The sequence below is a fragment of the Astatotilapia calliptera genome, chromosome 2 (genome assembly GCF_964374335.1).
Source record: "Astatotilapia calliptera chromosome 2, fAstCal68.1, whole genome shotgun sequence".
NCBI lineage: Eukaryota > Metazoa > Chordata > Actinopteri > Cichliformes > Cichlidae > Astatotilapia > Astatotilapia calliptera.
Window position 1 is genome coordinate 28,361,210 of NC_137423.1, and position 11,554 is coordinate 28,372,763.

General features: G+C 35.0%; 1 long non-coding RNA gene across 1 annotated transcript; it reads left to right on the forward strand.

Annotated features, from left to right (window-relative positions):
- The first annotated feature begins 229 nt into the window (after positions 1–229).
- LOC145419742 (uncharacterized) lies at positions 230–11,300 on the forward strand. The gene is made up of 3 exons (XR_013901085.1): positions 230–265; positions 10,877–10,972; positions 11,155–11,300. It is a non-coding gene; the product is annotated as an uncharacterized LOC145419742 (long non-coding RNA).
- Positions 11,301–11,554: the final 254 nt, after the last annotated feature.

The window sequence follows — 11,554 nt, forward strand, 5'->3', positions numbered from 1 at the left end:
AGTGCAGCAATAAATCTTTTTGCTTTTCGAAATTCATGTTTTTCTACGTAATGTTGTCAGATATTATTTATTATTTTGACCCATGTAAATGTACATCTCTGGTGTCGTCTCTCCTTGATATGTAATTGCTGACTCAGCCAAATTTTGCAAATCTTCTTGGTTAACAATAATTGTGCGATCAAAACGGCAGATTACACAGAACAATTTGTTATATATCAACCTTTTTTTCCACAAAGGAGGATCTTCATTAACATGATCAACAAAGGTAAGCCTATGAAACAAAGTGTTATAGTCAAAACAGCTCGTGAACTTGGAAAAGTACAAGTAATAAGATTGTGGGGTAACTGTGGGATAAATGTCTTTGAATTTATCAGTGTTTATTATTCATGTTGTTTTATCTTGATTATTTAACAGTAATACTTTAACTCGTACTTTAACTCAAATTGAATTCTGTGTTCCAACTTGCTCTGAATTCAAGTTGTTTTAACCTCCTAAGACTCGAACTCTTTCACGACATGCATTTTTAATTGTGTGGATGCTTTAAGCATCCACACTATTGAGTTCCTGTTTCTCTTTATTCTTTATTGTGTGGATGCTTTAAGCATCCACACTATTGAGTTCCTGTTTCTCTTTATTCTTTATTATTGTGTGGATGCTTTAAGCATCCACACTATTGAGTTCCTGTTTCTCTTTATTCTTTATACTTTATTATTGTGTGGATGCTTTAAGCATCCACACTATTGAGTTCCTGTTTCTCTTTATTCTTTATTATTGTGTGGATGCCTTAATAGGCATCCACACTATTGAGTTCCTGTTTCTCTTTATTCTTTATTATTCCGGGTGTTTCCGTACACTTTTCGCCGTGGATCTACTTCCACAATTTTTGTGCTATTTTCACCGTTCAAACTCTAAACTGTTCTGCTCTTTCTGCTTATGCCGGCTATGACTTTTGGTGTTTATTACTATTATACTTTTTAAAATATTACACTTTTTTCCTTTAATTTGTCCCATTGAAATGAATGGGAAACTTCCACAATTCTGCTAAAACTTTCTTGTCTTTGAAACTTAACTACTGCCTCATACTTTCACCTAGAAACTCCATTCAAACTTTAAAACGTTCTCAAATGATTGGGCTATTCCTGTATGATTCAGCTTTTTCAGATCTTCTACTGTTTTCATCTTATCTCTCTTTAAGTCTTCAGTTGCAAAATTGTGATTTTTCAGAAAATACATGCGTTGCTATGGTTGCTATGCAATTAACTCAGAGGGGACAGTGAATCTGTTTGAATTTTTCTCTTCATGTCCAAACAACTTCTTGCTACTCGCTCAATTTCCACTCAAGCCCCACAGATTATACACCAAAACGTAGGTATTTTTGCTGGCTTTCAGAAAATGTCCCTATCATTGTTGTGGGACTCATAGTTATTTTGCAAATCTCCTCAGAGTAACACAAAGTCAGAAAACTCTCCATATAAACTCAATGGAGAGTTTGTTCAAAATCACCGCTGGATTTCTCTAATGAGAGGCATTTTCAAATTGTCATATCTCCTTAACAAAGCGAAGTTAAGACATGAGGCTTGTCCCGGTATATCTTCAGACACTCCTGATGCTCACAATTCAAGAATTATTTTCTCACCTATTACCGTTCTGAGATGAGTTAGACTTGTTTGAGGGTAGGAAATTTGTCCCTCGCTCAGATTTCATCAGATTTCAAATTCTGGAAATGAGTCACTTTTTTCTCTCATCATATCTTTTTGATGGATTTCCACAGAGCCCTGAAAATTTCCATGACTGTTCACCAAAGCCTGCTGTTTCTTACGGTGAAAGAATGATTTTGATGCTCCATATAGATTTAGAGTTACCAAAGGTTGTTTGAGAGCAAGTCAAGGCAGTTTTTGCTTCGCCTCTACTCAGTTACAGTGTATTACAAGTCATATATCTTTAATAATTTATATTTTATCTCTGAATTATGAAGACCTGAAGATTCCCCCATCTCTTCTGAACAAAACAATGTCTGAATGACCGTTCTAGCCTCTATGGTTAGGAAATTATGGCCATTTGTTCGAGGGGAATCCTGAATGTCAGAAATACACTGAAGAAAACTCACACCTCTCTCTGTGTCTGCGTGTGTAAGGGCTGACTACAGCAGGTGCAGCTAATTTAACTGACCTACATATACCAAGCCCAGACTCTCAACAGCTCCTGTTCCCTTTACTGTCTGTGTATGTGTGTCTGTGTATCAATATTTCTCCTATGTTTAGGTATTACTCCTCAATCATAGTATTTCTGCTAAAGCAAAGTACTTCTACTACATCTTAGTACTTCTGCTAAATCATAGTATTTTTTGAAAAATCATAGTATATTTGCCAAATCATGGTATTTGTGCAAAATCATGGTTTTGGGGCCAAATCATAATATTTCTGTTATGTTATAGTATATGTGCTGAATATATTATATGTGCCAAATCACAGTATTTATACCAAATTATAGTATTTATGCCAAATTACAGTATTTCTGCTAAAAAGCAGAAATAGTCCTTTTTAGCAGGAATTTCTGCCAAAAGATAGTATTTATGTTAAAACATAGTATTTCTGCTAAATCAGAGTATTCCTGCCAAATCATAGTATTTGTACTGAAACATAGTACTTCTGCCCAATCACATTATTTGTACTAAATGATAGTACTTGTGCCAAATCATAGTATTTGTGCCAAAGCATCGTATTTGTATGGAGTCATAGTATTTCTTCTAAATCATAGTATTTCAATCAAATCTCAGTAGTTGTTGTTAAAACGCAGTATTATTGCAAAATCATAGTATTTGTACCCATTCATAGTATTTCTGCTAAATCATAGCATTTGTGCCAAATCATGGTATTTGTGCAAAAACATAGTATGTCTGCAAAACCATAGTATATCCCTTATGTTATAGTATTACTACTAAGGCATAGTATTTCTGCCAAATCATAGTATTTGTACTAAATCATAGTACTTGTGCCAAATCATAGTATTTGTTGCACATCATAGTATTGGAACCAAAACATAGTATTTGTCCCAAGTAATAGTATTTCTTCAAAATCATAGTATTTCAATCAAATCTCAGTAGTTGTGTTAAAATGCAGTATTATTGCCAAATCATAGTATTTGTACCCAATCATAGTATTTTTGCCATGTCATAGTATTTGTGCCAAATCGTAGTATTTATACCAAATCACAGTATTTGTGCTAAAACATAGTATTTCTGCCATATTGTGGCATTTGTGCAAGAACATTGAACTGTTATGTTATAGTATTACTACTAAGTCATAGTATTTCTGCGTTGTTATAGTATTTGTACTAAAACGTAGTATCTCTGCCAAGTCATAGAATTACTGCAATTTCATAGTTTTTTTTAGGAAATCTGTTATGTTATAGTATTACTACTAAGTCATAGTATTTCTGCCAAATCATAGTATTTCTGCCAAAGCATCGTATTTGTATGGAGTCATAGTATTTCAATCAAATCTCAGTAGTTGTTGTTAAAACGCAGTATTATTGCCAAATCATAGTATTTGTACCCAATCTTAGTATTTCTGCTAAATCATAGCATTTGTTCCAAATCATGGTATTTGTGCAGAAAACTTGGTTTGTCTGCAAAACCATAGTATATCTCTTATGTTATAGTATTACTACTAAGGCATAGTATTTCTGCCAAATCATAGTATTTGTACTAAATCATAGTACTTGTGCCAAATCATAGTATTTGTTGCACATCATAGTATTGGAACCCAAACATAGTATTTGTCCCAAAGCATCGTATTTGTATGGAGTAATAGTATTTCTTCAAAATCATAGTATTTCAATCAAATCTCAGTAGTTGTGTTAAAATGCAGTATTATTGCCAAATCATAGTATTTGTACCCAATCATAGTATTTTTGCCAAATTGTGGTATTTGTGCCCAATTAATAATTCTGTTATGTTATAGTATTACTACTAAGTCGTAGAATATCTGTTATGTTATAGTGTATCTGCGGAATATAGTATGTGTGCCAAATCGTAGTATTTATACCAAATCACAGTATTTATGCTAAAACATAGTATTTCTGCCATATTGTGGTATTTGTGCAAGAACATTGAACTGTTATGTTATAGTATTACTACTAAGTCATAGTATTTCTGCCAAATCATAGTATTTGTGTGAATTTGTATACTGTAATATCACTGTAGTATGTAGTGGCTAAGTAGGGGGTGTTTACAGTGTAAATAGGTCATCTCTTGTGTTGGAGTGCCCTCTTGTGGCGCCTTTTGGGTAGTGCCTTAGTAAACGTGAACCCTGTAAGAAGTGGTATCAGACTGATTTGTAGTGGAGGAATTTGTTGCCAGTGTTCTTAATCATAGAAACCACACCATATCACCTCTCCACATCCTCCTACTGTATGCCATGCCTCCCTGTACCATCCATCTGACCGCCAATAAACTCCACCTGTGGTAATCTAATCCCTGGATGTCAGCCTCTCCTTCTGACCGAGGATAGTTACTATTGCAGCACCACCCAGCATTAAACTGACGTACACCATTCTGTACAATAGTATTTGTGCTAAAAAGTAGTATTTCTGCCAAATCATAGTATTACTGCTATTTCATACTATTTAAGCGAAATTACAGTGTTTCTGCAAAAACATGTTTGAGGGGTGGAAATCTGTCCTCCTCTCATTTTTCAAACTCTGAAAATTAAGCCATTTCTTCTCTCGTCATGTCTCCGCGACGGAGATACAAAGAGCTATGTAAATCGTAGTCAAAGTACACCAAAGTCCGCTGATTCACCCAGTGCAAGAATTATGCTTCTATCCCACCTAGTTTTTGAGTACAAATTTATACACTATCAATTCATATTGATAATTTATTACAATTCTGCAAAGTTTTATGATTTTAGCAGCTTTTCTAATATGGACCTCACATTCTTGTTAACAGTCTATGGCAGAAATACATACAAGTACACAGCCTGATGAAGCAGACAGAAGCAGTACCTCTGATTGGTTCAGCATTTTCACCTCTTATCAGCACAAATCTCAGCCTCTTCTGCTGTTTTCATTAGAATTGTAAGCTTTTCCACCTTTTTTCAGTTACGTGAGAACCAGTTTGGCTCAATGAGTAGCTGAAAAATGTCAGCCTCTTCTGCTGTTTTAGCAGGATTTCAGAGTTCAGCTTTTTCACTTGTTTTAAGCACAAATTTCAGTTTCTTTACCTCATTTCACAACAAAGTTCTTCCTCTTCACCTCTTTTCTGCTAATTTGAGCTTCTGCTCCACAGTGCACATTGTCCCTCTCATCATATCTTTGCTTGTGACCAGAACTCATTTGGCTCAGAGGGTAGGGCATCTGCCGTGAGACCCGGTGGCAGAGGTTTGAATCCTACCTGTGACAGTTGCTACACATGTTCCCTGCTTGCATGCGCTCTGCTTTCTTGTGTGTCACTGCTCTCCAGTGTGTCATTACACATACAGCCATCTTCAGCAAGTACTTCTGCTTCTACACCTCTTTTCAGCTCATCTTTTTGCTTCTTTGCCTCTTTTCAGCAGAAATTCTTCTGATTCACCTCTTTTCTGCCAAATGTTTAGCTTTTTCACCTCTTATCAGCACAATTCTAAGCAGCTTCTGCTAATTTCACCACAATTGTCACTCTCTCCACCTCTTCTTTGTGTGAATGAGTTTGGTGCAGTGAGGTGAATTGCCGCCTTTAGACCAGAAGGGCCAGGTTCGAATCCTGCTCAGGGCAATGTTGTTTTTTTGTTACTTTTTCAGCTTTTTTCAGCAGACATCTTCAGCGTTAAGGCATCCACACAGCATTTTCGCAGGAAATGCAAATTTTTCTAGTTCTAGTTGCTTCCGTACACTTTTTGGCACTTAACTACTTCCACAATTTTCAGCCGATTTTCACCGTTCAAATTTTAAACTATTCTGCTATTTCTGCTAATGTGCGCTATGACTTTTGGTATTTTTTGCTATTATACTTTTTAAAATATTAAGCTTTTTTCCTTTAATTTGTCCCATTGAAATGAATGGGAAACTTCTGCAATTCTGCTAAAATTTGCTTGTTTTTGAAACTTAACTACTTCCTCATATTTTCACCTAGAACAACCATTCAAATTTTAAAATGTTCACAAATTATTGGGCTATTCAGGTATGATTCAGCTTTTTCAAATCTTCTACTGTTTTACTTTTATGCCTCTTAAAGTTTTGAGTTGCAAAATTGTGATTTTTCACAAAATACATGCGTTGTTATGGTTGCTATGCTCTTGGCTTCCAGTGTGTCACTGAAGGTTTTGCAGTCTTCTCTTCATGTCCGAACAACTGTTTGCTACTTGCTCAATTTTCACTCAACTTCCACAAATTATACATCAAAACGTAGGTATTTTTGCTGGCTTTCAGGAAATGTCACTATCATTGTTGTGGGATTTATAGAATTTTCGCAAATCTCCTCAGACCAACACAATGTCAGAAAACTCTCCATATAAAGTGAATGGAGAGCTTGTTCAAAATCACCGCTGGATTTCTGTAATGAGAGGCATATTCGAATCGTCATATCTCCTTAACAAAGCAAAGTTAAGACATGAGGCTTGTCCCCGAATATCTTCAGACACCCCTGACGCTCACAATTCAAGAATTTCTTTCTCACCTATTACCGTTCTGAAATGAGTTGGACTTGTTTGAGGGTAGGAAATTCGTCCTTCGCTCAGATTTCTTCAGATTTCAAACTGTGGAAATGAACCACTTTTTTCTCTCGTCATAACTTTTTGTTGGATTTCCACAGAGACCTGAAAATTTCCATGATTGTTCACCAAAGCCTGCTGTCTCTTACGGTGAAAGAATGATATCGATACTCCAAATAGATTTCAAGTCACAAAGCGTTGTTTGAGAGCAAGTCAAGGCAGTTTTTGCTTCGCTCTACTCAGTTATGGTGCATTAGAAGTCAAATATCTTTAATAATTCATATTTTAATGATAAATTGTAAACACTGGAAGATTCCCCCATCTCTTCTGAACAAAACGGTGTAAGAATGACCGCTCTAGCCCCTACGGTTTGGAAATTATGGTCATTTGTTTGAGGGGAGTCCTCACTATGAGAAATAGGCTGCAATAATCCTGTGCCTCTCTGTGCTGCGTGTGTAAATAGATGCACATGTTTTGGCGGGAAAAAGTACACAGGCTCTCTGATTGGTGGATTCAAATTCAGCAGCTCCCAGGCTGACCTAGAAACTTACTTCTCTCTCCCTGTGCATTTTTTTGCTGATTTTTTCATTTAACAAGTATATTTGAGGGACCCTCAGCATGTTCAGCATTTTTTCAGCTGTCCATTTTGCTTTTCCAATTTTTCTGTTTAACTTATTACTATTGTGCTAAATCATACTATTTCTGCTATTTTATAAGATTTGTGCCAAATATAGTATTTCTGCTAAATTACAGTATTTCTTCTTTTTATACTATTTGTGCTAAAACATAGTATTTCTACTAAATGTAGTATTTATGCTTAATCATCCTATTTCTGCTTTTTATGGGATTTGTGCCTAATATAGTATTTCTGCTTTTTATAGGATTTTTGTTCAAACAGTGTTTCTACTAAATGTAGTGTTTATGCTTAATCATCCTATTTCTGCTTTTTATAGGATTTGTGCTTAATATAGTATTTCTGCTAAATTATAGTATTTCTGCTTTTTATAGTATTTGTGCTAAAACATAGTATTTCTACTAAATGTAGTATTTATGCTTAATCATAGTATTTCTATATATTTCTGCCAGGTCCCCAGGCAGCCAATCCTCTGTTAGGACTTAGACATTCAAATTTTCAAATCAGGGCCTGCACGGTTTCCCAGCCAATCATATATGTGTCCTGAGGCATTCAAATTTGCATATTGGGGCCTTCATGGCTTCTAAGTCAGCCAATCATATCTGAGGGCTGAGGAATTCAAATCCACAAATCAGGGCCTGCACGGCTTCCCAGCCAGCCAATCATATATGTGGCCTCAGGCATTCAAATTTGCATATTGGGGAATTCGTGGCTTCTAAGTCAACAAGTCATCCATGTCGTATATCTCTAAAAATTCACATTTTAATGATAAATTGTAAACACTGGAAGATTCCCCCATCTCTTCTGAACAAAACGGTGTAAGAATGACCGTTCTAGCCCCTACGGTTAGGAAATTATGGTCATTTGTTTGTGGGGAGTCCTCACTATGAGAAATAGGCTGCAATAATCCTGTGCCTCTCTGTGCTGCCTGTGTAAACAGAAGCACCTGTTTTGGCGGGAAAAAGTACACAGGCTCTCTGATTGGTGGATTCAAATTCAGCAGCTCCCAGGCTGACCTAGAAACTTACTTCTCTCTCCCTGTGCATTTTTTTGCTGATTTTTTCATTTAACAAGTATATTTGAGGGACCCTCAGCATGTTCAGCATTTTTTCAGCTGTCCATTTTGCTTTTCCAATTTTTCTGTTTAACTTATTACTATTGTGCTAAATCATACTATTTCTGCTATTTTATAAGATTTGTGCCAAATATAGTATTTCTGCTAAATTACAGTATTTCTGCTTTTTATACTATTTGTGCTAAAACATAGTATTTCTACTAAATGCAGTATTTATGCTTAATCATACTATTTCTGCTTTTTATGGGATTTGTGCCTAATATAGTATTTCTGCTTTTTATAGGATTTTTGCTCAAACATAGTATTTCTACTAAATGTAGTGTTTATGCTTAATCATCCTATTTCTGCTTTTTATAGGATTTGTGCTTAATATAGTATTTCTGCTAAATTATAGTATTTCTGCTTTTTATAGTATTTGTGCTAAAACATAGTATTTCTACTAAATGTAGTATTTATGCTTAATCATAGTATTTCTATATATTTCTGCCAGGTCCCCAGGCAGCCAATCCTCTGTGAGGACTGAGACATTAGAATTTTCAAATCAGGGCCTGCACGGCTTCCCAGCCAATCATATATGTGTCCTGAGGCATTCAAATTTGCATATTGGGGCCTTCATGGCTTCTAAGCCAGCCAATCATATCAGGGCTGAGGAATTCAAATCCACAAATCAGGGCCTGCACGGCTTCCCAGCCAGCCAATCATATATGTGGCCTCAGCCATTCAAATTTGCATATTGGGGAATTCGTGGCTTCTAAGTCAATAAGTCATCCATGTCATATATCTCTAAAAATTCATATGTTAATGATAAATTGTAAACACTGGAAGATTCCCCCATCTCTTCTGAACAAAACGGTGTAAGAATGACCGCTCTAGCCCCTACGGTTAGGAAATTATGGTCATTTGTTTGAGGGGAGTTGTCACTATGAGAAATAGACTGCAATAATCCTGTGCCTCTCTGTGCTGCGTGTGTAAAAAGATGCACCTTTTTTGGCGGGAAAACGTAAACAGCCACTCGGATTGGTGGATTTAAATTCGGCAGCTCTCTCCCTCTTTGTCTGTCTGTGTGTGTTTGTGTGTGCGTGTGTGTGTGTTTGTGTGTGTGTGTGACAGAGAGAGAGAGAGAGAGAGAGAGAGAGAAAGCCTTTTAATGGGATGATCTCATTGTAAGATTCAAATTCAATATATTTAGACTGTTTGACTGAATTGGATCTTGTGTGTGTGTCTCTCTGTGCATGTGTGTTTCCTCATGTGTGCATATTTGTAATTGTGTGGCTGTCATAAAATTTTTTTGCAGATTTTTGTCATTTAACTAGTATATTTGAGGGAACCTCAGCATGTTCAGCATTTTTTCAGCTGTCCATTTTGCTTTTCCAATTTTTCTGTTTAACTTATTACTATTGTGCTAAATCATACTATTTCTGCTATTTTATAAGATTTGTGCTTAATATACTATTTCTGCTTTTATAGGATTTGTGCTTAATATAGTATTTCTGCTTTTTATAAGATTTGTTCTTAATATAGTATTTCTGCTAAATGTAGTATTTATGCTTAATCATACTATTTCTGCTTTTCATAGGATTTGTGCTTAATATAGTATTTCTGCTAAATGTAGTATTTCTGATTAATTATAGTTTTTCTACTAAATCATAGTACAGTATTTCTGCTTTTTATGGGATTTGTGCTTAATATAGTATTTCTGCCAAATTATAATATTTGTGCTAAAACATAGTCTTAATTTAAAATTACAATATTCATAGTTCATCACAGTGTCTCTGGTAAATCACAATATTTCTGCTCTGTTGTACTATTTTTCTAAATCATAGTGTTTCTGTAATGTTTAAGTATTTTTGGCTAAATATATTCTTTCTGTTATCTTATACTATTTCTCCTAAATTCTTGTATTTTTGAGAAGTTATCATGTTTCTGGTAAGTTACAATATTTCTGCTAAATTCTGCTATGCTATTGTATTTCTGCCAAGTATTATGTTTCCTCTAAGATATTGCAGTTCTGCTAAGTTATTCCATTTTAGCAAACTTCTTTTGCTTCTGCAAAGTTTTTACAATTTCTGCAACTTTTCAGCTTTTTCAGCTACTTTTTGCATACAGCTTCAGCTTTAAGCATCCACACTGCATTTTCGCAGGAAATGCAAATTTTTCTAGTTTCTCTTTGATATTTGGTCACACTGGGACCTGATAAATGTAAAAACAAAGAATTACCAGATTTTTTTTTTTAACCTTAAGAAAAATGAGAGCCACATATGAGGATATTCGTTTAAAATTTTGATAGAACAGTGGCAGTATAACGTCCTCGTAAGTGGATATCAGGCCCTTGTAGAACAAAATTGAGTATTTTAGTCTAAATAACCCAAAATGTGATGTCCACATATGTGGACGCCAGGTCCTAGGAGGTTAAACACATTGCAAAATACAACAATTAAATTAAATACCTAATGGTTGTATTTTACATGTTATTCAATTCAGTTTGGTAAAATCTGGGACCCCAATAAATAACAAAGATCCCTCCCCCAACCCTGGCTCGAGTTCTTGTTTATCTGTTGGTGATGGCGTAACTATTCAGTAAGTATTCAAATCTGTGTACGTTTTAAATGATTTATCGAATAAAAAGAAACAGACTAATGGTACTTTAGCAGTTTGCAGCTACATGTTTTTTTGTGTTATGGGCAGCCAAACAGTTATAGGTTTACATAATTTTTCACCATTTTCTTTCATGATTAATTTAAACATTTTTTATTATTCAGGAACGAAGGCCAGCAGCAGGAGGAGCCTGGAAGTCCGGAGAATAATATGGAATTATATGAAATAATCAAACATGTTATGCAAAATAAGTATCCTAATTTTTTAAATGAAATAAATGTGAATAATTATAATGAAATAAAAGAGAAAATCGACAGTTTCATAGAAGAAATATCTAATTTAATAAATCCTGACAAATTAAAATATTCCGACAAATCAAACATCTTTAAACGCGTGATGGATGACTGGAAAAAATTACAGGAAGCAGAAAACCCCATTTGTACGTTTTTGTGTCGATGTTTAAAAAGGATTCCCAAATTAAAGACATCTATAATAATAATGCTAGTACGGAACTTGATTTGGCCTCAAGGAGCAATAAATAGTAAAATTCCAATTTGTCTTGAT